This window comes from Bos indicus, chromosome 6 (assembly GCF_029378745.1).
Source record: "Bos indicus isolate NIAB-ARS_2022 breed Sahiwal x Tharparkar chromosome 6, NIAB-ARS_B.indTharparkar_mat_pri_1.0, whole genome shotgun sequence".
In the NCBI taxonomy this organism is placed as follows: domain Eukaryota; kingdom Metazoa; phylum Chordata; class Mammalia; order Artiodactyla; family Bovidae; genus Bos; species Bos indicus.
The window spans coordinates 85,715,114-85,742,416 of record NC_091765.1 but is presented as its reverse complement, the minus strand read 5'-3'; the positions used below and the strand labels follow the sequence as shown (position 1 = coordinate 85,742,416).

Sequence of the window (27,303 nt, the reverse complement as noted above, 5' to 3'; positions counted from 1 at the left end):
TGTTTGCTCTATTCTCAATTTATTTTTGCTAATTAGAATGTAGCAAATAGTTTAGGTCTCATGAGAGCTGGGCTGGCCATTCCTGACCAGCTGACCATGAACACTATCTAAGTGCAAGCACCCATTTGGTTTCTGAGATTGGACACCCATTACATACAGGACTAACTTCAGCTCCAGAGCTGCTGCTTGCCTGATAGCTCCCTTTCTGACCCTAGTTATCTATAGGTTTCTTCCTTTGCCTGAGAATCTCACTAATCTCTTAGAATGTTACTGCTATCTTTAGTGAGAATTGAAACTATGGAGGAAGAAACAGATGGTCAAAGATATAGAAATGGAAGCAAAAAGCAATTGCTGAAGATGTGGTCTCAAGCCAGGAAAAGAATGATGATGAAATATAATTACTATCTTCCCCCATTGCCTAAATACAGCTAGAAGCTACAGAGTAGAGGAATTCAATTAATACAGTGTACAGATGTGAGCATCCTGAGATATAAAATTTGAAAATAAAATTGAGGATATTAGGTCTGGGGAGATAAATGAAGAATAAAGCATTCCAGGATCACCATTATGAGCAGATTCAGAGGAAGCTTTGAAGCAAGAATAAGCAAGAATGACTAGTTATTAGGAACAAAACTGGGGGTTCTTTCTTAGAAAACCAGGAGAGGATGATGCTTCAAGAATGAAGGGATGAACAATTATGAAATAAACATTCTAATTGATGCATGGTATAAAACCAAGGAACTTGTTAAAATCCATTAATTTCAAAATAAACATGAATTATCAAGAAAGAGACCAATGCATCCAATTTTACAGATACAATCATTTACTTAAAATTTTAAAAATTATTAATTGAATAATCATGAGAAGTAATAGCTCAATAAAATGAACAGCTCTGAAAAATCATATGAGTATTACAATTCATTGAATATATTTTCTTCAGCTGTTTTATTTGGTGATTTATGTACATTTCTCTAGTACTTACAACCCTTTCATACAGACATGTTCAATTTATTAGAATGAGTAAGAAAGTCATATGCATTTAATATAACTTTGTGGAAATATATTAATTTAAAACAGTAAGTGAAAAAGAGGATGTTTGTATATAACTATACATATTTATTTACATGTTTGCTTGATATGTACTCAAAATTATGCATGCTAATACAGGGCTTCTCCATAGCTCAGCTGGTAAAGAATCCACCTGTAATGCAGGAGACCCTGGTTCAATTCCTGGGCTGGGAAGATCCCCTCGAGTAGGCTATGGCAACCCACTCCAGTTTCTTGCCTGGAGAATCCCCATGGACAGAGGAGCCTGGCAGGTTACAGTCCATGGGGTTGCAAAGAGTTGAACATAACTGAGCAACTAAACACAGCACATATATGCTAATGACAACTACTAGAAAGAAGTTTGAAATCTGATATTTCATTCACCCATTTATTCAAGCAGATATTTTTAGAGAAAATATGGAAACTTTTTGGAGACTCAGTGTGCTCTTTTAGGGGATGTAATAGTTAACAAGATAAACACTGTATTTTTCTTTATGAAAAATTACTGTCTGACAAGGACTTTTAATGGGCACATACTATAATCTCCATTGCCGATAAATAAATAGGAATAGTCATGTTCATAGTAGACAAATGCAGAAAGATATGGCAATTTTCCAGACAAAGAACAAACAAAAGACTCATAACTTTGAGAAAGCATGGATATGAAAATAATTTAAAAAGTTTATTAAAAATAATTTAATAACTTTATTAATAAAGTTTATTATTTATACACCATAGGATTTTACTTTCACCACCAAACACATCCACAACAGGGCTTCATTTCCACTTTGGCTCAGCCTCTTTATTCTTTCTGGGGCCATTTCTCCACTCTTCTCCCATGGCATATTGGACACCTACCAACGTTGGGAGTTCATCTTTCAGTTTCGTATCTTACTGCCATTTCATACTTTCATAGGATTTTCAAGGCAGGAATGCCATTCCCTTCATCAGTGGACAGCATTTTGCCAGAACTCTTCACCATGACCCATCTGTCTTGGGTGACCCTATACAGCATGGCTCATAATTTCATTGAGTTACATAAGGCTGTGACCTTTGTGATCATTTTGATTAGATTTCTGTGGTTTCCATTCTCTCTGTCCTCTGATGGATGAGGATGAGAGACTTGTGCAAGCTTCCTAATGGGAGAGGCTCTCATAGTCAACAAGAGTCCAAAATTCAGTACTCAAGCACAATCTCAAAAATGACAGAATGATCTCAGTTCATTTCCAAGGCAAACCATTCAACATCACCGTAAACCAAGTCTATGCCACAACCACAAATGCTGAAGAAGCTGAAGTTGAACGGTTCTAGGAAGACTGACAAGACCTTCGAGAACTAACACTAAAAAAATATGTCCTTTTCATTACAGGAGACTGGAGTGCAAAAGTAGGAAGCCAAGTGATACCTGGAATGAGACAAGTTAGATCTTGGTGTACAAAATGAAGCAAGGAAAAAGATAACAGAATTTTGCCAAGAGAACACATTGGTCATATCTAACACTCTCTTACAACAACACGAGACAATTTTAAACATGGACATCACCAGATGGTCAGTACCAAAATCAGATTGATTATATTCTTCACAACCAAAGATGGAAAAGCTCTATACAGTCAGCAAAAACAACACCCAGAGCTGAATGTGGCTCAGGTCATGAGCTCCTTATCGCACAATTCAGACTTAAATTGAAGAAAGTAGGGAAAACCACTATGCCATTCAGATATGACCTAAATAAAATTCTTTATGATTATACAGTGGAATGAACAAATGGTTTCAAAGGAACAGATAGGATAGACAGAGTGTCTAAAGAACTATGGATGGAGGTTCATAACATTGTTCACTAGGCAGTGATCAAAACCATCCCTGAGAAAAAGAAAGGCAACAAGTCAAAATGGTTTTCTGAGGAGGCCTTACAAATAGCTGAGAAAAGAAGAGAAGATAAAGGCAAAGGAGAAAAGGAAAGATATACCCATCTGAATGCAGTAGCTCCTCTCAGCCACTGCCCCTGACCTTGAAAGTGGGGTAACTCCTCTCCTCCGCTCCTGTGCCGTTGCAGCCACTGCACTGCTGAATCAAGGAATCAGCGAACTAAGATGGACTGAAATAGGTGAATTTAACTCAGATGACAATTATATCCTTTATTTTGGTCAGGAATCCCTTAGAAGAAATGGAGTAGCCATCATAGTCAACAAAAGAGTCCAAAATGCAATACTTGGATGCAATCTCAAAAATGACAGAATGATCTCTATTCGTTTCCAAGGCAAACCATTCAATATCATGGTAATCTAAGCCTATGCCCCAACCAGTAATGCTGAAGAAGCTGAAGTTGAATGGGTCTGGGAAGATCTACAAGAACTTCTAGAACTAACACCCAAAAAAGATGTCCTTTTCATTATAGGGGACTGGAATGCAAAAGTGGGAAGTCAAGAAACACCTGGAGTAACAGGCAAATTTGGACTTGGAGTATGGAATGAAGCAGGGCAAAGGCTAAGAGTTTTGCCAAGAAAAGGCACTGGTCATAGCAAACACCCTCTTCCAACAACACAAGAGAAGACTCTACACATGGACATCACCAGATGGTCAACACCAAAATCAGACTGATTATATTATTTGCAGCCAAAGATGGAGAAGCTCTATACAGTCAGCAAAAACAAGACCGGGAGCTGACTGTGGCTCAGATCATGAACTCCTTATTGCCAAATTCAGACTGTAATTGAAGAAAGTAGGAAAAACCAATAGAGCATTCAGGTATGACCAAAATCAAATCCCTTATGATTATACAATGGAAGTGAGAAATAGATTTAAATATCTAGATCTGATAGACAGAGTGCCTGATGAACTATGGATGTAGGTTTATGACATTGTACAGGAGACAGGAATCAAGACCATTCCCAAGAAAAAGAAATGCAAAAAAGCAAAATGGTTGTCTGAGGAGGCTTTACAAATAGCTGTGAAAAGAAGAGAAGTGAAAAGCAAAGGAGAAAAGGAAAGATATACCCATTTGAATGCAAAGTTCCAAAGAATAGCAAGAAGAGATAAGAAAGCCTTCCTCAGCAACCAGTGCAAAAAAATAGAGGAAAACAATAGAGTAGGAAAGACTAGAGATTTCTTCAAGAAAATTAGAGATACCAAGGGATCATTTTATGCAAAGGTGGCCTCAATAAAGGACAGAAATGGTATGGACCTAACAGAAGAGGAAGATATTAAAAAGAGGTGGCTAGAATACACAGAACTGTACAAAAAAGATCTTCACGGTGTGATCACTCACACTCACCTAGAGACAGACATCCTGGAATGTGAAGTCAAGTGGGCCTTAGAAAGCATCACTATGAACAAAGCTAGTGGAGGTGATGGAATTCCAGTTGAGCTATTTTAAATCCTAAAAGATGATGCTGTGAAAATACTGTACTCTATATGTCAGCAAATTTGGAAAACTCAGCAGTGGTCACAGGACTGGAAAAGGTCAGTTTTCATTCCCATCCCAAAGAAAGGAAATGCCAAAGAACACTCAAACTACCGCACAATTGTACTCATCTCACATGCTAGTAAAGTAATGCTCAAAATTCTCCAGGCCAGGCTTCAGCAATACGTGAACTGTGAACTTCCAGATGTTCAAGCTGGTTTTAGAAAAGGCAGAGGAACCAGAGATCAAATTACCAACATCTGCTGGATCATGGAAAAAGCAAGAGAGTGCCAGAAAAACATCTATTTCTGCTTCATTGACTATGTCAAAGGCTTTGTGGATCACAGCAAACTGTGGAAAATTCTGAAATAGATGGGAATACCGGACCACCTGACCTGCCTCTTCAGAAACCTGTATGTAAGTGAGGAAGCAACAGTTAGAACTGGACATGAAACAACAGACTGGTTCCAAATAAAAAAAGGAGTACGTCAAGGCTGTATATTGTCACCCTGCTTATTTAACTTATATGCAGAGTACATCATGAGAAACGCTGGGCTGGAGGAAGCACAAGCTGGAATCAAGATTGATGGGAGAAATATCAGTAACCTCAGATATGCAGATGACACCACCCTTATGAAAGTGAAGAAGTGAAGAAAGAAAGTAAAAAAGAACTAAAGAGCTAAAGAAAGTGAAGAAGAACTAAAGAGCCTCTTGATGAAAGTGAAAGAGGAGAGTTAAAAAGTTGGCTTAAAGCTCAATATTCAGAAAACTAAGTAAGATCATGGCATCTAGTCCCATCACTTCATGGAAAATAAATGGGGAAACAGTGGAAACTGTGGCTAACTTTATTTTTTGGGGGGCTCCCAAATCACTGCAGATGGTGATTGAAGCCATGAAATTAAAAGACGCTTACTCCTATGACCAACCTAGACAGTATATTAAAAAGTAGAGACATTACTTTGTCAACAAAGGTCTGTCTAGTCAAGGCTATGGTTTTTCCAGTGGTCATGTATGAATGTGAGAGTTGGACTGTAAAGAAAGCTGAGCACTGAAGAGTTGATGCTTTTGAACTGTGGTGTTGGAGAAGACTCTTGAGAGTCCCTTGGACTGCAAGGAGTTCAAACCAGTCCATCCTAAAGGAGACCAGTCCTGGGTGTTCATTAGAAGGACTGATGTTGAAGCTGGAGCTCCAATACTTTGGCCACCTGATGCGAAGAGCTGACTCATTTGAAAAGACCCTGATGCTGGGAAAGATTGAAGGCAGGAGGAGAAGGGGATGACAGAGGGTGAGATGGTTGGATGGCATCACTGGGTCAATGGACATTGGTTTGGGTGGACTCTGGGAGTTGGTGATGGACAGGGAGGTCTGGCATGCTGTGGTTCATGGGTCACAAAGAGTTGGACACGACTAAGCGACTGAACTGAACTGAATGTAGTGTTCCAAAGAAGAGCAAGGAGAGATAAGAAAGTCATCTTAAGTAAACAATCCAATGAAATAGAGGAATACAATAGAATGGGAAAGACTAGCCATCTCTTCAAGAAAACTAGAGATACAAAGGGAACATTTATTGCAATGATGGGTACAATAAAGGATAGAAAAAGTGTGGACCTAACAGAAGCAGATAATGTTAAGAACGTGTCGCAAAAATACAGAGGAAAAACTGCATAAGAAAGATCTTTAATGACCTGGATAAGTATGATGGTGTCATCACTCACCTAGAACCAGACATCCTGAAGTGTGAAGTCAAGAGGGCCATAGGAAGAATTACTAAGAACAATTCTAGTGGAGATGATATATTCCAGCTGATCTATTTCATATCCTAAAAGATGATGCTGTGACAGTGCTGTACTCAATATGGCAGCAAATATGGAAAACTCTGCAGTGGCCACAGGACACTGAAAGAAAGGATGGAAATCCTTTCAATTTCCATCCCAATCCCAGAGAAAGGCAATGTCAAAAAATGTTCAAACTGCCCCCACAATTGCACGCATTTCATATGCTAGCATGATAATGCTCCAAATGCTTCAAGTTAGGTTTCAAAGTACATGAACTGAGAAATTCCAATGTTCAAGCTGTATTTAGAAAAGCAGAGGAACCAGAAATGAAATTGCCAACATTTCTTGGATCTTGGAGACAGCATGAGAGTTCCATAAAAGCATCTACTTTTGCTTCATTGACTATGTTAAAACTTTTGACTGGGTGGTTCACAACAACATGTGAAAAATTCTTAAAGAGAAGGGAATACCAGACCACCTGAGAAACTTCCTGAGAAACCTGTATGCAGGTCAAGAAGCAACAGTCAGAACCAGATATGGAACAATGGACAGGTTCAAAACTGGGAAGAGAGTACATCAAGGCTGTACATTGTCAACCTGCTTATCTAAATTATATGCAGTGTACCTTTTGTGAAATGCCAGGATGGATTAATCACAAGCTGGAATCAAGATTTCTGGGAGAAATATCAATAACCTCAGATATGCAGATGACATCACTCTTATGGCAGAAAGTGAAGAGGAACTAAGGAGCCTTTTTATGACCATGAAAGAAGTGAGTAAAAAAGCTAGCTTAAAACTCAACATTCAAAAAATGATCATGGCATTCTGTTTCATCACTTCATTGCAAATAGATGGGGAAAATATGGAAACAGTGATAGGATTTATTTGGGGGGGCTCCAAAATCACTGCTGAAGGTAACTGCAACCATGAAATTAAAAGATGCTTGCTCCTTGGAAGAAAAGCTGTGACCAACCTAGAGAGCATATTAAAAAAGCAGAGACATCACTTTGCCAACAAAGGTCTGTATAGATAGTGAAATCTATGGTTTTTCCAGTAGTCATGTAAGGATATGAATTCCCTGGTGGTTCAGTGGTTAGAATGCTCTGCTTCTACTGCAGAGGGCCTGGGTTCAATACCTAGTCGGGGAACTAAGATCCCCCATGCCTCACAGTGCAGCCAAAAAGATATGAAAGTTAGACCTTAAAGAAAGCTGAGTGCCAAAGAATTGATGCTTTAAAACTATGGTGTTGGAGAAGCTTCTTGGTACTCCCTTGGGCAGCAAGGAGATCAAATCTGTCAATTCTAAAGGAAATGAACTCTGAATATTCATTGGAAGGACTGATGCTGAAGTTCTAATACTTTGGCCATTTAATGTGAAAAGTCGACTCATTGAAAAAGACCCTGATGCTGGGAAAGACTGAGGGCTGGAGGAAAAGGGAATGACAGAAGATGAGATGGTTGGTTGGCATCACTGACTCAATGGATGTGAATTTGAGAAAACTCTGGGAGATAGTGAAGGATGGGGAAGCCTAGCATGCTGCAGTCTGTGGAGTCACAAAGAGTTGGACACAACTGAGTGTCTGAACAACAGATTATTTGTACAATCTGTGAAATTAGCTGGGATGAATAAATATTAGTAGGACAAAATCATGCAAGTCATGTAAGCTCCATTAAGCTGTGTGAACTTGCCCTCTGTCTGACCACCAGCCTATAATTAACGCTTGGACTTTGAGTCTTTCAGAATTCAGTTATCACAAATAAAAGGGTGAAGTACAGGAAGTCTCAATATTGCAAAGATGTGAAGGAAATTACCTATCCATTTCTTTAAGTCAAGATATTACAATGACTATGCACATACTCAATGGATAGCACACTTAGATAAATAACCCATCATTCATCAAATTTATAGCCTTTTTGACTTCACTGATATGAACTTGAACATGAAAAAAAAAATCAATAACAAGCACAATGCCATACACTGGCTACACAGTATCTGAGAAGTCGGTGAGCTGAACTTTGAATCATAGACTAAACCCTAAAAAAATTTACATAAACTAACCTTTACCCTTCTGAAGACCTCTGTGTCCTTTGCTGGCTCTAGGCAGTGACTTCCACTCCTGTGTTATTGTGAGCGTGTCCAGGTTTTGTGAACCACTTCATAGGCCCCTGTTTCCATCTGTGGCCCTTCTTTCTCCATATTCAGCAATCCTCATTTATTTATAGGAGAGACTGGTGTCAGTTGCCACCACTGACAGTGAAGGACTTGGTGTTCTACGAAAGAGAATTATGTTTGATGTCCAGCTCCGATGATAAAGACCAAACACTTACAGCAGAGGCACCTGTGATCCCCATTTTGCCACATCTTTCCCCACAGCCTGTGGAGACCAAGCCTGTGCGTGAGTCAGAAAATGGCAGAAGAGGCAGAAGCACCCTCTCTCCTAGAGCCACAGACAGCAAAGTCAGTGACACCAACAAGACCAGGGCACCAAGGACTCCAAAGTGGTGACAGTGCCAGCATCAAGCAACACCTCTGACAGAGTTCAGTTCAGTTCAGTCGCTCAATCATGTCCGATGCTTTGCGACTTCATGGACTGCAGCATGCCAGGCTTCCCTGTCCATCATCAACACTTGGAGCTTGCTCAAACTCATGTCCATTGAGTCAGTGATGCCATCCAACGATCTAATCCTCTGCTGTCCTCTTCTCCTCTTGCCTTCAATCTTTCCCAGCATCAGGGTCTTTTTTAATGAGTTAGTTTTTCGCATCAGGTGGCCAAAGTATTGGAGCTTCAGCATCAGGCCTTCCAATGATTAGGCAGGACTGATTTCCTTTAGGATTGAATGGTTTGATCTCCTTGCAGTCCAAGGGACTCTCAATAGTCTTCTCCAAGCAGTTCAAAAGCATTAGTTCTTTGGCATTCAGCTTTCTTTAGAGTTCAACTCTCACATCCGTACATGACTACTGGAAAAACCATAGCTTTGACTAGATGGACCTTTGTTGGCAAACTAATGTTGCTGCTTTTTAATATGCAGTCTAGTTGGTCATAGATTTTCTTTTCTGACAGAGTTAGTGGGGGGGTGAAAAGTGCCTACTCTCAAATATAACTAGAGAGAACACATGTAAGAAAAAACAAAATTTTGTGCTATCATGCCACTTACTAGAAAACAATAGAAGAACAACTAATTTCCAACCCACTGAATCATTACAATCAAGTTAAAAAAAAAAATTACTTAAAAAAAAAAAGACATTCACTATTGCAGTAGGGCCAGTAAAGGAACGACTTTTCAAGCTCCATGAAGATCCACAGTAAAATTGTATGAAAAAAGAAAACGGCAGTTCTCCAAAAACCAATTGTTAAACAAGGAATATGATCTGATAGAGAATTCAAAATAGTGATCATGAAGAAATTCAAGCTACAAGACAACTCAGAAAGGCAATTCAGTGAGCTCAGGAATAAAAGTAATGAATTAATTAACAGAAAGAATATTCTACCAGGAAGATTTAAATCCTAAAAAAAAATCAAACAGAAAATCTGTAGATGAAGAACACAATATAATGGAGGTACCATGCTCCTTGATTTCAAACTGTACTACAAAGCTATATTAATCAAGACAGCACGGAATTGACTGAAAAACAGACACATAAATCAATGGGACAGAATTGAAAGGCCAGAAATAAACCCACACGTATGTGGAGAATCCAGTTCAGTTCAGTCGCTCAGTTATGTCTGGCTCTTTGTGATCCCATGGACTGCAGCACGCCAGGCTTCCCTGTCCATCACCAACTCCCAGAGCTTACTCAAACTCATATCCATCAAGTTGGTGATGCCATCCAACCATCTTATCCTCTGTCATCCCCTTCTCCTCCCGCCTTCAATCTTTCCCAGCATCAGGGTCTTTTCCAATGAGTCAGTTCTTCGCATCAGGTGGCCAAAGTATTGGAGCTTCAGCTTCAGCGTCAGTCCTTCCAATGAATATTCAGGACTGATTTCTTTTAGGATGGACTGGTTTGATTTCCTTGCAATTCAAGTAATCCTCAAGAGTCTTCTTCAATACCATTGTTCAAAAGCGTCGTTTCTTTGGCACTCAGCTTTCTTTATAGTCCAACTCTTACATTCATACATGACCACTAGAAAAACCATAGCTTTGACTAGACGAAATTTTGTTATGACAGGGTAACATGGAATATATAATGTGTTCCTTGTTATTTTGTCATAAGAAAGTAACTACACTACATGCCAAGAAGTATAGCCCAGGCTTCCCTGGTAACTCAGACAGCAAAAATCCACCTGTAATTCAGGAGACGTGGGTTCAACCCCAGGTTGCGAAGATCCCTTGGAGAAGGCAATGGCTACCTACTCCAGTATTTTTTTTTATGATTGTTGGATCACAGAAAAAGCAAGAGAGTTCCAGGAAAACACTTACTTCTGCTTTATTTAGTATACTAAAGCCTTTGACTTATGTGGATCACGACAAACTGTGAAAAATTCTTCAAGAGATGGAAATACCAGACAACTTTACCAGCCTCCTGAGAAATCTGTATGCAGGTCAAGAAGCAACAGTCAGAAACAGACATGAAACAGCAGACTGGTTCCAAATTTGGAAAGTAGTACATCAAGGCTGTATATTGTCACCCTGCTTATTTAACTTATATGCAGAGTACCTCATGTGAAATACCTGGCTGGGTGAAACACAAGCTGGAATCAAGATTGCTGGGAGAAATATCAATAACCTCAGGTATGCAGATGACACCACCCCTAAAGCAGAAAGCAAAGAGGAACCAAAGAGTCTCTTGATGAAGGTGAAAGAGGAGAATAAAAAAGCTGGCTTAAAACTCAACATTCAAAAAACGAAGATCTTGGCATCTGATCCCATCACTTCAAGGCAAATAGATGGGAAAACAATGGAAACAGTGACAGACTTGGCCTGTCAAAGATTTTCTTGGGCTCCAAAATCACTCCAGTTGGTAACTGTAGCCATGAAATTAAAAGGTGTTTGCCCCTTGGAAGAAAAGCTATGACCAACCTAGATAGCGTATTAAAAAGCAAAGTTTACTTTGGCAACAAATGTCCGTCTAGACAAAGCTATGGCTTTTCCAGTAGTCATATATGGATGTGAGAGTTGGACTCTAAAGAAAGCTGTTTGCCGAAGAATAGATGCTTTTCAACTGTGGTGTTGGAGAAGACTCTTGAGAGTCCCTTGGACTGAAAGTAGATCCAACCAGTCCATCTTAAAGAAAATCAGTCCTGAATACTCATAGGAAGGACTGATGCTGAAGCTGAAACTCTAATACTTTGGCAATGTGATGGGAAAAACTGACTCATTGGAAAAGCCCCTAATGCTGGGAAATATTGAAAGTAAGAGGGGAAGGAGATGACAGCGGATGAGATGGTTGGAGGGCATCATTGACTCAATGGACATGAGTTTGAACAAAGTCTGGGAGTTGGTGATGGACAGTGAAGCCTGGCCTACTGCAGTATGTGGTTGTAAAGAGTCACACATGACTGAGCGACTGAATTGAACTGAATTGAACCAGTATTTTTTCCTGGAGAATCCCAGGGACAGAGACACATAGCTAAGGCTATAGTCCACAGGGTCACAAAGAGTCGGACAATACTGAAATGACTTGGCATGCACACACAAATGCATTAACTAGAAATGCAAATTCTAGGATATTCTTATATTTGATTTTAAAGGGAATAATTTTAACTTTTTCACTTGAAATGAGGTTAAATTTATAACCATTCATATTAGTTCAAAGAAGTTGCTTTTTCTAATTCTGAAGAAGATTATTTTGTTGAAAATTGAAGGCTTAGACAAACACTTTTTTAAAGCTGTTAATAATAATAATAAATTTTACCTTCTTTTCTTTTAATCTGCTAATAGTGTATGGTGGTTGTTCTTCAATCCCTCAGATGTGTCCAATTCTTAGGGACCTCATGAACTGCAGCATGCCAGGCTTCCTTGTCCTTTATTATCTCCGAGAGTTTGTTCAAACCCATGTCCATTGAATTGATGATGCCATTCAGGCATCTTATCCTCTATTGTCCCCTTCTCCTCCTGCCCTCAATCTTTCCCTGGATTAGGGTCTTTTTCAAAGAGTCAGCTTCTTACATCATGTTGCCAAAGTATTGGAGCTTCAGCTTCAGCATCAGTCCTTCCAATGAATATTCAAGATTGACTATCTTTAGGATTGACTGGCTTGATCTTCTTGCTGTCCAAGGGACTCTCAAGAGTCCTCTCCAGCACCACAGTCCACAAGCATCAATTCTTCAGTGTTCAGTTTTCTTTATGGTCGAACTCTCACATCTGTACATGACTAGTTTTGACTATATGGACATTTGTTGGCAAAGTGGTATCTCTGCTTTTTAATATGCTGCTTAGGTTTGTCAAATGAATGCCAAAGAATGCTCAAACTATCACACAATTGCAGTCATTTCACACACTACTAAAGTAATGCTTAAAATTCTCCAGGCCAGGCTTCAGCAATACGTGAACCGTGAACTTCCAGATGTCCAAGCTGGATTTAGAAAGGGCAGAGGAACCTGAGATAAAATTACCAACATCTGTTGAATCACTGAAAAAGCAAGAGAGTTCCACAAAAACATCTACTTCTGTTTTTTTGACTATGCCAAAGCCTTTGACTATGTGGATCACAACAAAGTGTGGAAAATTCTTCAAGAGAGGGAAATACCAGACCACCTTACCTGCCTCCTAAGAAATTTGTATATAGATCAAGAAGCAAGAGTTAGAACTGAACATGGAACAACAGACTGATTTCAAATAGGGAAAGGAGAATGTCAAAGCTGTTTATTGCCACCCTGTCTATTTAACTTAAATGCAGAGTATGTCATGCAAAATGTTGGGCTGGATGAAGCACAAGCTGGAATCAAGATTGCCAGGAGAAATATCAATAACCTCAGATATGCAGATGACACCACCCTTATTTCAGAAAGAGAAGAACTAAAGAGCCTCTTGATGAAAGTGAAAGAGGAGAGTGAAAAAGTTGGCTTAAAACTCAGCATTCAGAAAACTAAGATCATGGCATCTGGTCCCATCACTTCATGACAAGTATATGGGGAAACAATGGAAACAGTGACAGACATTTTCTTGGGCTCCAAAATCACTGCAGATGATGACTGCAGCCATGAAATTAAAAGACGCTTGCTCCTAGGAAGAAAAACTATGACCAACCTAGACAACACATTAAAAAGGAGAGACATTACTTTGGCAACAAAGGATATTCTAATCAAGGTTATGGTTTTTCCAGTAGTCATGTATGGATGTTAGAGTTGGACTATAAAGAAAGCTGAGCACCGAAAAATTGATGCTTTGGAACTGTGGTGTTGGAGAAGACTCTTGAGAGTTCCTTGGACTGCAAGGAGATCAAACTAGTCAATCCTAAAAAAAAATCATTCCTGAATATTCATTGGAAGGACTGATGCTGAAGCTGAAACTCCAATACTTTGGCCCCGTGATGTGAAGAAATGACTCATTTGAAAAGACTCTTATTTGGGAAAGATTGGAAGGAGGGAGAAGGAGACAACAGAGAATGAGGTGGTTGGAGGGTGTGACCAACTCAATGGACATGTTTTTGAGTAAACTCTGGGAGTTGGTGAGGGACAGGGAAGCTGGCGAGCTGCAGTCCACAGGGTCACTAAGTGTCGGACACGACTGTGTGACTGAATTGAACTGAACTGAAATGATATTGAAAATTTTTCTATTAAGTTTCCTTTTACCTTCAACTCATCTCTCGGCTATATTTTAAATATTCTCATTCATCATTGAATCCATTTTGCTCATATTTTGATAAAGACATATTGGTATTCATGAGTGATTATGGACCTAGAATGTGTTTCTCCTTCAGCCCTTTTTTAGGTAAGTTTATATTGCCTTTGGGATTAACGAAATATTTCCTTTTTTCTTATCCTAAAAAAATAAGGATTTATTCTTGGAATTTTTTGCTAAAATTTATCTGTAAAATCATGTGGGTTTAGTATTTTCTTTGTGCATACATATTTAGTGGCCATCTTGATTCACAAATTTATAATGCAAATATATATTCTGGTTTTCAAATCTGTTTTTTACAAATTAGTGTATGGACTAATAAGTGTCAAGACATGCTTGCAAAAGATCACTGGAGAGGTGTCTCTGCAGATTTTCTTCAGGTACACGAGCACTTACAGGAGTCTGGCCCCTTCTCATAGGAGTCATTCTTGATAAATCCCACGTTCACCACAGACTCCAGCTCATACACCAAGGCTGTAGCATCTGTGGCCACTGCCATCTCCTCCTTGGAATGATTGTCCTTCTTAGGGTCTCTGCTCCAGGCCATGGCTGGAGATACTGGGTCACTCCTGGGTGTCTGCTGCCTTCTTTCCTGTCAAAAGTGCTAGATTCTCCTCTGAGCTCAGAAGGCTGATCTGGTAGAGCTGTTTTCCGCTTCAGCCTGGGTGGCTGGCTTAGCCAGGAATGGAGGGGAGGGCATCACCCCCAGGTCCAGGGCCATCTCTGGCCCCTTCCACCCTGCTCCCTCCACAGAGATGCACAGCCCTCTTGGCACTGGGCTCTGCTTGGGCTCCACGACCAGTCTAGCACCTACCTCATCACAGTCCTGGGCCCGCTTCTGGTCACGGGCCTCCTGCTTAGCCTGGGGGGCTCAGGGCCTGGCTCCAAGACGAAGGGAGATGGCTCCTGCCCATTCTCCTGGCTCCTCAGACCTGGCACCAACTCCTAGGTCCCTAAAAGTTTCTTCAGCAGAGAGGACCATGTGAACAGAGGCACCTTCTTGTGCAGTGACAGCTGCAGAAGGTCACCTTTGCAAGCCTGCAGTTTGGTGCAAGAACTATCTTGGCATAGAAAACACCACCCCACTGCCAACCACTTGGGAGCCGCACCACACAGCCCGTGTCTGTGAAGGCAGTGTCGACCTCCTCCAGTCCCACGGGACCAATCCTCATATGCAGCTTGACAATCACCTCATCAGCACTCTGCCTCCGATCGAGCACCAAGTCCAGGGAAGCTTGACGGGCTGCAGTCTGTGGGGTCTCAAAGAGTCGGACACATCTGAGCCACTGAAGGACAGCAACAATTGAAAAATTTGAGGTAAGTAGATTTGATTAAAAGAACATAAACATAGGGCTGAGTTGTACAGCTTGGTTGCAAAAAAACCCCACAAGTTTTAAAGAGTGAAAAAAGACTTGTAAGAGGAGGAACCAAGTAGACAACCAACAACTAGATTCAGAGGTCTCAGTCTGTTCTCCATGCATCCATATGATAGAATGCATCCATTCTATCATATTTCCTATTGCAATTTTTTTATTCAGAACTTAATTCCACATAACATCTTTTGATTTCTCTTTTGACTCAATGTTTATTTGTATGAAAGTGTTATTCTTTCAGTCGTGTCCAACTCTGTGACCCCATGGACTTTAGCCCACCAGGTTCAGTCCATGGGATTCTTCAGGCAAGAATATTGGAGTGGGTTGCATTCCAGTCTCCAGGGGATCTTCCTGACCCAGGGATCAAATCCATGTCTCTTGGCATTGCAGGAAGATTCTTAACTATCTCAGCCACCAGAGTCTACTCTTCACTCTATTCACTTATATCTGATTCGTTGAATTCTTAATTTGGATAAATTCACTTTATTTCTTTAGCAAATTTTCACAATTATTCTTTTTAATTTCTTGTTCTTTGCCCATATTTTCAGATTTCACTTTCATATCCTTAAGCATATTGTATTATGGGGAGGGACGTGGGAGGGGGGGTTGAGGATTGGGAACATGTATACACCCGTGGCAGATTCATGTTGATGTATGGCAAAACCAATACAATATTGTAAAGTAAAAAAATAAATAAATAAAATAAAGCTGTTTTTTAACCAAAAAAAAAAAAAAAACCTCAAAAATTAACTTGAGTTAATATTTCTGTTACTTCTGCTGGTTCCCAGTCTTGAAGCTTTCTTTTCTTGTAACACGGAGGTGCTTATTCACTTTGAAATTTTATCTATAGGAAACTTCGAAGCTTGGGACAAAGTTTCTTCAAAGAGATTTTTCTAGTTTGAACTGTAAACCCATACCAAGGCTTATAGTGTTAAAAATTCTAAGGAAAGAGTTCTTTCATCCAGAGAGCACTAAGTCAAAACTAGTGGTTTTCCTTGCAGTAAACTTCTGTATAAGGGAATTCACTTGCAAAAGTGAGATCTTATCTTGAGAATCTAGCGTTACATGAACATATGCAGGGTCTGGGATCTTGGGCAAATCTTCAGACTTTTGAGCTCTCCACTCTTGCCATATATTGTTTGTTCTACAAATAAATGGCAAGGGTGAACATCAGAATTCCTGCTTTGACTTTGATTAGGGATTCTTCTGATTTTTTTATTTTCTTGCCAAATCAAAAATGAATTTTTATGAGGCAATTTTATATTTTATCTAGATTTTTAATGTTTCAGTTAGATAGCAAACATATGCCTCCTATACTTTTAAATTTATGTGAATAAATCCTTATTTGAAATCTGAGCTCTGCTTTAGTTTTCTCATATAATAAAATAACTTAGAAATATTTCTCTCCCAATTTACACAAGTATGCTTAGGTCAATTTCTGAGCTGTATTATATCTCTCCGCGAAACTGTTTACAACATGTGAACTTTGTCATAGTGATTAGATAAATTTATCAGTCTTTTTCTCCAAATCACTTCTAGGTTATTTACCATATATAGAAAGACTTATAGAAAGACTTTCCTCTTTTAAGATTATATTGTTATCTCAATTTTCTTTTAGTGGATTTATGATTCCGTCCCATCTTCTTGTTTTGTGATCATTTTCTTTTTTTTTCTGGATTCTGATTTTTACCGATTAATACAGAACTTATGTAAACCCTAATTATGCAACAGGACACAACTCTTAATCCTTGGTCAAAGTTTTGTCTTGGTATCTTCTAAACAAACCTACCCGGTGTTTTCATTTTAGCAAACAAAATAGGAAAAAAAAAATTCTCAAGGGATTTGAAATTTCTGTATGTCTCTTCCAAATTATTAAAATGAATATAATTTTGTAACTGAATATAACCCTTCATATAATTGTGCCACATTTCTTAGAACACAGATACATTGATATTTCCTTTTACTTCTAAGTGGTGCTTTTCCACCTACTAAATAGACTCTTAAAGACAGCTACCTCCATCATTCCCTTCCTCTACCAAAGAATCCCCTTCATAGGCTTTGCAATTCCTCAGTTTATCTCTACCTTCTCTGATCCTTCTCCCTTAAGCTTGAAGAATAAGTATTGGTTAACTGGCTAACTTATTTTGTCCAATAGTCTGTGAGATCATTTTGAATTAGAACTGTTTTTTACTTGTTTCTTTATGCCCTGTGCATAATACAGAATCTAGTATACAGTAGGTACTAAAAATTGCTTGTGAAAGGTATGAAATATAAAGAATTTAGAGAGGAAGTGGAATTAAATTGAAATTCATGTGAATGACTGAATATAAAATGAGTACTTCTAAATTCATCTTTACTTTGAGATTCACAGACATGTCCTGTCTTTAACTTACACACTGCAGGTCAAAAACTCTTCCTGTAGCTACTCCTTTAGTGTTTCATGAATTTGCTAGAGTCATTATCACACTCTGGTTGCTTAAAGTAAAAACCAAACTCTTCCTGGTTAACTCTTGGTCACCTCTCACTTCCCATCAGTCGTAAGACTCATTGTCTGCTCTCCATTCACAAATCAATATTTCAATACTATATTCTTACTTAGTTAAGACTAAGCCACTAAGCAGAGCACATTCTTACTGATAATATCATCAAATCTTGCTTTCCTAATATATATGTTTTAAAAAGGAAAGAAAAGTGTGCTAGTTGAACAGTCATGTCTGATGCTTTGCAACCACATAGGCTATAGCCCACTAGGCTCCTCCATCCATGGAATTCTCTAGGCCGGAATATTGGAGTGGGTAGCCATTCCTTTCTCCAGGGGACCCTCTTGACCCAGGGATAGAAAATTCTCTTGCATTGCAAGCAGATTCTTTGCTGTCTGAGCCACCTAATTTAAATCAATTACATATTCATTTTTCTCTATGACTCAAATCCTTTTTGTTGCCAGAATAGTTTTATTAAAGGATATATATGATCATTTTCTGTACTTCATTTGAAAATTTGAGTGGGCATCTTTTTATGGTAATTAAACATGACCCAGAACATAGCATCCAAGGCTCTCCAAACTGTCCTATTTTAACTAATATTTCCCTTTTCTGCACAGCTCTGTGTTAGCCTATGACTATATACTTGGAACTGATATCTGTATATTTAAATGACCATGACTTACATATCATTCATCTTTTTCTCCTTTTCTTCTATTCACTTTCAGAACCCTTTTTCTGTAATCTTTGCTCCTGGACTCAGCCGAAATGTCCCCTACATTTTGAAGTTTTGACTGATTTTCTTCATATTGCAGTGATAGCATATTCTGAGGCTCTGAAACGCTGTGCCTTTGTACAGTATTTAGTATATATCTCATATCATGTGATATATGTGCTTTATTCTCATGTTAACATATGACCAATCTTATGAGAAACATATATTTTTATGTTTTCCCATTCATCCATAAGATAAAACATATTATTTAGTAGACTTACTAAAATGAATTTTTATACTTTAAAATTGTCAATTAAAAATATCATTTTTCTATTTTAACCTATTTAAAGCAAGCTCCTAGAATGTCAAAATTATTTCCTTCAAAATGTATACATATTACATATCTATTCCTGAATAAATACTATACAATACTGTGCCAATTAACAACTGGCAAAGTTCTCTGCATGTAAGTGCCATTTCTGAACTCCAGAAATTAATTTTTAACGTGATCTATGTCTAAATTGCCACTTCACTTCTGGGCCCAGCAAACATTCATCCTTTGCAGAGCAGTGTGTGAGGGAGCTGCTGTTATGGCATCTGAGAAGTGGGTTTCAGCAATTCCATTGCTGCAGCTCTGCTATACTGGCTGTGGATTCTGGGAGGAAGTTTTGGTGTGGCCCCATGACATGAGCCACTGGCTCAATCTAAAGGTCTTTCTGGAGAAACTCATGGAAAGAGGACACGAAGTGACTGTGTTGGTGTCTCCACAAAATTTTATCATTGACTACAGCAAGCCTTCCACCATGAACTTCAAGATTCTCCCCACACCACAGGACAGAGAAGCTAATGAAAATAGACTAAATGACTTTTTAGACCTGTCAGTTAACGTCATGCCTTCATTGTCACCTTGGCAATCAGCAAAATCTGCAAGATTTTTTTTTTTTTTTCAAATGAGTGGATATTTAAAACTTGTCTGTGAGAGTGTTGTCTAAAACTCGACAATCTTGAAGAAATTCCAGGACACCAACTATAACGTTATGATTATAGACCCTATGATGCCCTATGGAGAGCTGATTGTTGAGATTCTAGGAAACCCTTCTATATACACACTGAGGCATTCCATGTGTGGCACGATGGAGAAATACTGTGGGCAAATTCCATCCTCACCTTCCTACGTGCCTGTTGAAATGGCAGGACTAACATACAAAATGACCTTTCTGCAAAGGGTAAAAAATTTAATGCTTTCCATTTTCTTTGACTTCTGGCTCCAACAACATGACACTCAGCTTTGGGACTAGTTTTAAAGTGAAGTGTTAGGTAAGAGACTCTGCTTTTCATTCTAAAGTAGTTATCAGAAAAAGCTAAGGAGGTTTAAGAAAAGTCTAGGAAGATGAAAGGAATATACTTTTAAAACTGTCACTTCCCCAAAAACGCCACAATTAATATCAGTGAACTGAGGTTCAACAACTAATTGGGAAAGGGATGCAAGAAATATCTTGCTGTGGTTCCTCTTTCTTTACACTCATCTATCTTGTAGAATACTTCAATACCTAAACAATCGCTACCAAAACAAAATGAAATATAAAACTTGCTAATAAGTGTCAATCCAATGAAAGATGTATTTTTTGTCACATGCAGAATACCACAGGTAAGTCTAATACACTGAACTTTCCAGCAGTAAAGAATCTCCCTGCAATGTAGAAGATGAAGGAGTTGCAAGTTCACTCCCTGGATCAGGAAAATACCCCGGAGGAAGAAATGGCAACCCACACAAGTATTCTTATTAGGAAAATTCCATGCACAGAGAAGCCTCTTGGGCTATAGTCCATAGAGTTGCAAAGATTCAGACACAATCAAGCAATTGGGCACAAACACACAGCGAGTTTTCATAGGGGAGGACATTGGACTTCTGCTCAGTTCAGTTCAGTTGCTCAGTTGTGTCCAATTCTTTGTGACCCCATGGACTGCAGCACGCCAGGCCTTCCTGTCCATCACCAACTCCCAGAGTTTACTCAAACTCATGTCCATTGAGTCGATGAAGCCATCCAACCGTCTCCTCCTCTGTTGTCCCCTTCTCTTCCTGCCCTCAATCTTTCCCAGCATCAGGGTCTTTTCCAATGAGTCAGTTCTTCTCATCAGGTGGCCAAAGAGTTGGAGTTTCAGCTTCCACATCAGTCTTTTCAATGAACATTCAGGACTGATTTCCTTTAGGATGGACTAGTAGTCCAAGGAACTAGTAGTTCCTTGCAGTCCAAGGACTGCTCAGTAAAGGGAGTGTAATGTTTGTTAAATGAGGAAGATAATCTCCTTACCTGATTCCAGTAATAGACTGAAACCTGAGCTATGCTAACAACGGGATTAAATTTGTTATTTGAATTTTTCTCTACAATTTTTGAAAATCACACATTATTAGAATTAAAATTTATACCATCATTCTGTTTGCCCAGAGTACCCAATATTCCTAGGTCTCTCTTAAATTTGGGATGAAAATTTATTAAGTCCTATGTGAACTGCTTCATCATAGCTGATCATATTGAAAAGTTTTCTAGTATGTTATACTTCTTGTGTGCATGCTCAGTCACTTTAGTCATGTCTGACTCTTTGTAACCCTATGGACTGTAGCCCACAGGCTTCTCTGTCCATGGGATTCTCCTGGCAAGAATACTGGAGTAGGTTTTCATGCCCTCCTCCAGGGGATATTCCCAACCCAGGAATAAAACCCATGTCTCTTGCATCTCATGTATTGTAGGTGAATTCTTTATTTACCCACTGAGCCACCTGGGAAGCCTGGTATACTTCTTAGGGGAGTATGATACAGAAACCTAAAAAATTAAGTATAAACTTAAAAGAGTTTATGGCTCTAAGTGTTAAAAAGAGCATATTTTTCACTACACTAGTTACATATATTCTATTTGTAATTGTTTGCTTTTCCTAATAAAGAATCATTTTCTTTTGCAATTTTCACACATCTAGCTTATATTTGATTCCATCAAGTGAAGCCGGCTTTCATTCCAATTTTTTTTTTAACTAAAGTACAGTTGATTTACAAGGTTGTCTTAATTTCTGCTGTATAGCCAAATGATTCAGTTTTACATAGTATATATTATTTGTCTTCTTTTTCATTATAATTTATCTCACAATATTGAATATATTTCTTTGTGCTTTACAGGGCTTCCCTTGTAACTCAGTCGGTAAAGAATCTGCCTGCAGTACAGGAGACATGGTTTCGATCCCTGGGTTGGGAAGATCTCCTGCAGAAGGAAATGGCAACCCACTCTAGTATCCTTGCCTGGAAAATCTCATGGACAGAGGGGCCTGGTCAGCTGTAGTCCATGGGGTCGCAAAGAGGCGGGTGCAACTGAGCTAACTAATACTTACTTACTTCCTTACTTTGCTGTTTATCCATTCTATATAAAATAGTGTACCTCTGCTAACCCGGAACTCCCAGTCTATCCCTCCCACACCTATCCTCCCCCATGGCAACCACAAATCTGTTCTCTCTGTAAATGTTTCTGTTTCATAGGTAGGTTCATTTGCATCATACTTCAGATTTTACATATAAGTAGTATCATATGGTATTCGTGTTTCTCTTTCTGACTCACTTCACTTAGGATGATAATCTGTAGTCATATTCATATTGCTGCAAATGGCATTATTTCATTCTTTTTTATTATGGCTGAGTAGTATTCCATTGTATATATGTACTGCATCTTCTTCATCCATTCATCTGTTGATGGACATTTAGGTTTTTTTCATGAACTGGCTATTGTGAATAATGCTACTATGAATATAGGGGTGCATGTATGTTTTTGAATTATAATTTTTTTCCATTTATTCCCAGTAATAGGATTGATGAATCATATAGTAATTCTATTTTTAGGTTTTTGAGGAACTTCCATACTGTTTTCCACAGCTGCACCAACTTACATTCCTACCAACAGTGTAGGAAGTTTTCTTTTTCCCCACAACATCTCCAGCATTTTTTATCACTCCAAATATTTTTGAGAGTCACGAAGAAACATGAACTAACAAACAAAAGATCATATTGGGTATTAGAAGTAATAACTAATTTAACTTCCTTAATGTAGTAGTTTTTTAGGACTGTGATAACTAAATCTAAAAAACTGGGTGGTATAAAAAGAAATTTATTGTCTCACAGATCCAGAAGCTAGAAGTTAAAGAACAAAGTATTGTCAGAGCTGCTTTCCCTTGAGGCCAGTCTTTCTGCCTTGTAGATGTCCACCTTCTTACTATGTTTTCTCATAGTCTTTCCTTTGTGTATGCACATCCTTTGAGTCTCTTTGTCTTATAAGGAAACCTGTCATATTGGATCAGGAGTCACTCTATGGACTCATTGAACTTTAATTACCTCTTTAAAAATAAGTGCTGGTCTTCCCTTGTGGCTCAAATGGTGAAGAGTTGGCCTGCAATCCAGGAGACCTGGGTTCAATCCTTGGGTAGGGAAGATCCCCTGGAGAAGGGAATGGTCAACTCACTCCAGTATTCTTGCCTGGAGAATTAGATGGACAGAGGAGCCTAGTGGGCTACAGTCCATGGGGTCACACAGCGTCAGACACGACTGAGTGACTAACACACACACCTCTTTAAAGGATCTACCTTCAAATACTCTCAGACTTCAATATATGAATATTAAAGGAACATAATTCAGTCTATAATTTTTATTTTTAATAGATACATTGTTTAATAGAGCTAAGATTTAAAAAAAAAAAATGCTTAAAAATCCTTAGCTTTACACATGATTTTGAATTTACACTGCATTTATTTCTCAATAAATAATTTAACAACCAATAAGCACAGTGGAAACAGTGTCAGATTTTATTTTTTTGGGCTCCAAAATCACTACAGATGGTGACTGCAGCCATGAAATTAAAAGACACTTACTCCTTGGAAGAAAAGTTATGACCAACCTAGATAGCATATTGAAAAGCAGAGACATTACTTTGCCAACAAAGGTTCGTCTAGTCAAGGCTATCGTTTTTCCAGTGGTCATGTATGGTGTGAGAGTTGGACTGTGAAGAAGGCTGAACGCGGAAGAATTGATGCCTTTGAACTGTGGTGTTGGAGAAGACTCTTGAGAGTCCCTTGGACTGCAAGGAGATCCAACCAGTCCATTCTGAAGGAGATAACCCTGGGATTTCTTTGGAAGGAATGATGCTAAAGCTGAAACTCCAGTACTTTGGCCACCTCATGCGAAGAGTTGACTCATTGGAAAAGACTCTGATGCTGGAAGGGATTGGGGGCAGGAGGAGAAGGGTATGGCAGAGGATAAGATGGCTGGATGGCATCACTGACTCGATGGACGTGAGTCTGAATGAACTCTGGGAGTTGGTGATGGACAGGGAGGCCTGGCGTGCTGCGATTCATGGGGTCGCAAAGAGTCGGACATGACTAAGCGACTGAACTGAACTGAAATGACTGAAGCACTTCCTGGTGTAGACCTTATTTACCTTATTTAAGGTAAGTAAGACCAGGGCCTTGATCTCAATTCTTCTTTCAGAAATACATGTAAAACATAGAGTTAGGAATATATTCTGATAATTAGAGATGCTGTCCTAGTTCCAACCAATAATTTTCTGGGATATTTGTTGTATTACTCATTAATATAGGGAAGGTATATGATTCTGTATGGATACATATTATGAAACAAATATAGTTCGTAGTAACAATTGGAAAATTTTAACTCTATTATCTTTAACAGATCTTTCTTTTATTGTAAGCACTGTGCTTCCCTGATAGCCCAGGCAGTAAAGAATCCACCTACAATGCTGGAAACCAAGGCTCGATTCCTAAGTTGGGAAGATTCCCCTGGAGAAGGGAATGGCAATCCCCTCCAGTATTCTTTCTTGGAGAATTCCATGGACAGAGGAGTCTGGTGGGTCACAGTCCATGGGGTCACAAAGAGTCAGACATGACTGAGCAACTTTCACACCGTCATTGATTTTCATTGCTGTACTCTATCATGTTCTTTATTAAGTAATTCTGAATGCACGATGGGTATCATTTCATTCTTGATGTAATGATAAACACAGCTAATATAAATTGCTAAAAAAAATTGAATAGAACAAAAGCATATATAATGAATGATAATTGGCTTCATGTTTTTCCTTTTTTTTTTCCTAATTTTATTTTATTTTTAAACTTTACATAATTGTATTAGTTTTGCCAAATATCAAAATGAATCCGCCACAGGTATACATGTGTTCCCCATCCCGAACCCTCCTCCCTCCTGCCTCCCCATACCATCCCTCTGGGCCGTCCCAGTGCACCAGCCCCAAGCATCCAGCATCGTGCATCGAACCTGGACTGGCAACTCGTTTCCTACATGATATTTTACATGTTTCATTGCCATTCTCCCAAATCTTCCCACCCTCTCCCTCTCCCACAGAGTCCATAAGACTGTTCTATACATCAGTGTCTCCTTTGCTGTCTCGTACACCGGGTTATTGTTACCATCTTTCTAAATACCATATATATGCGTTAGTATACTGTATTTATGTTTTTCCTTCTGGCTTACTTCACTCTGTATAATAGGCTCCAGTTTCATCCACCTCATTAGAACTGATTCAAATGTATTCTTTTATATAAGAAGTTTTAACTTTTCTTGTCTTTTCATCAAGATATTGTCTCTGTATTATTAAAAAATATATATATATATTCTTTTTTTTTTTTTTACCAATTAGGACAATGACTAATCATCTTTATTTTTTCACTTAATATGGATTTGACATATATACTCACAACATATTAAAATGTACATTATTCTTTAAATTGATGCAGCAACATTCATATGAGTGGATATAACACATCATTGAACTGGTCTAGTGTGAAAGCCATAGTTAAATTTTCCAGCTCTGGTGTTACCAAAAAGAATTGTTGCCCTAAACTCATTGTACTTATATCTCAGCCACAATGCCCTCTAACATTTTTGAACCATTTAGCTCTTATCCTCAGACCTTTACATATGTGTGTTAGTCAGTTAGTCGTGTTCAACTCTATGAGACCCCATGCACTGTGGGATCTTTGTTGGCAAAGTAATGTCTCTGCCTTTGAATATGCTATCTAGATTGGTCATAACTTTCCTTCCAAAGAGTAAGCGTCTTTTAATTTCATGGCTGCAATCACCATCTGCTGTGATTTTGGAGCCCAGAAAAATAAAGTCTGACACTGTTTCCACTGTTTTCACTGTTTCCCCATCTATTTGCCATGAAGTGATGGGACCGGATGCCATGATCTTCCTCTTCTGAATGTTGAGCTTTAAGCCAACTTTTTACTCTCCTCTTTCACTTTCATCAAGAGGTTTCTTAGTTCCTCTTCACTTTCTGCCATAAGGGTGGTGTCATCTGCATATCTGAGGTTATTGATATTTCTCCCAGCAATCTTGATTCCAGCTTGTGCTTCCTTCAGCTCAGCGTTTCTTATGATGTACTCTGCATAGAAGTTAAATAAGCAGGGTGACAATATACAGCCTTGATGTACTCCTTTTCCTATTTGGAACCAGTCTGTTCTTCCATGTCCAGTTCTCACTGTTGCTTCCTGACCTGCATACAGGTTTCTCAGGAGGCAGGTCAGGTGTTCTGGTATTCCCAACTCTTTCAGACTTTTCCACAGTTTATTGTGATCCACATAGCCAAAGGCTTTGGCATAGTCATCAAAGCAGAAATAGATGTTTTTCTGGAACTCTCATGCTTTTTCAATGCTCCATCGGATGTTGGCAATTTGATCTCTGGTTCCTCTGCCTTTTCTAAAACCAGCTTGAACATCTGGAAGTTCACAGTTCACGTATTGCTGAAGCCTGGCTTGGAGAATTTTGAGCATTACTTTACTAGCATGTGAGATGAGTGCAATTGTGCGGTAGTTTGAGCAATCTTTTGCATTGCCTTTCTTGGGATTGGAATGAAATCTGACCTTTTCCAGTCCTATGTCCATTGCTGAGTTTTCCAAATTTGCTTGCCTATTGAGTGCATTACTGTCACAGCATCATCTTTCAGGATTTGAAATAGCTCAACTGGGATTCCATCACCTCCACTAGTTTTGTTTGTAGTGATGTTTTATAAGGCCCACTTAACTTCGCATTCCAGGATCTGGATCTAGGTGAGTGATCACACAGTAGTAATTATCTGGGTCATGAAGATCTTTTTTGTACAGTTCTGTGTATTCTTGCCACCTCTTCTTAATATCTTCTGCTTCTGTTAGGTCCCTACCATTTCTGTCCTTTATTGAGCCCATCGTTGCATGAAATGTTCCCTTGGTAGCTCTAATTTTCTTGAAGAGATCTCTAGTCTTTCCCATTCTGTTGTTTTCTTCTATTTCTTTGCATTGATTGCTGAGGAAGGTGTTCTTATCTCTCCTTGCTATTATTTGGAACTCTGCATTCAGATGCTTATATCTTTCCTTTTCTTCTTTGCTTTTTGCTTCTCTGCTATTTATAGCTATTTGTAAGGCCTCCTCAGACAACCATTTTGCTTTTTTGAATTTCTTTTCCATGGAGATGGTCTTAATCTCTGTCTCCTGTACAATGTCACGCACGTACCTCTGTCCACAGTTCATCAGGCACTCTGTCTATCAGATCTAGTCCCTTAAATCTATTTGTCACTGCTACTGCTACTGCTAAGTCGCTTCAGTCATGTCCGACTCTGTGCAACACCATAGAAGGCAGCCCACCAGGCTCCCATGTCCCTGGGATTCTCCAGGCAAGAACACTGGAGT

The 27,303-nt window shown here is 38.9% G+C and overlaps 1 long non-coding RNA gene and 1 pseudogene across 1 annotated transcript in view; one reads left to right on the top strand and one right to left on the bottom strand.

Annotated features, from left to right (window-relative positions):
* LOC139183646 (uncharacterized) overlaps positions 1–27,303 on the bottom strand; it is a 76,111-nt gene that overhangs the window by 9,441 nt on the left and 39,367 nt on the right. The window lies entirely within an intron of this gene.
* LOC139183564 (UDP-glucuronosyltransferase 2A3 pseudogene) lies at positions 19,078–19,919 on the top strand (annotated as a pseudogene).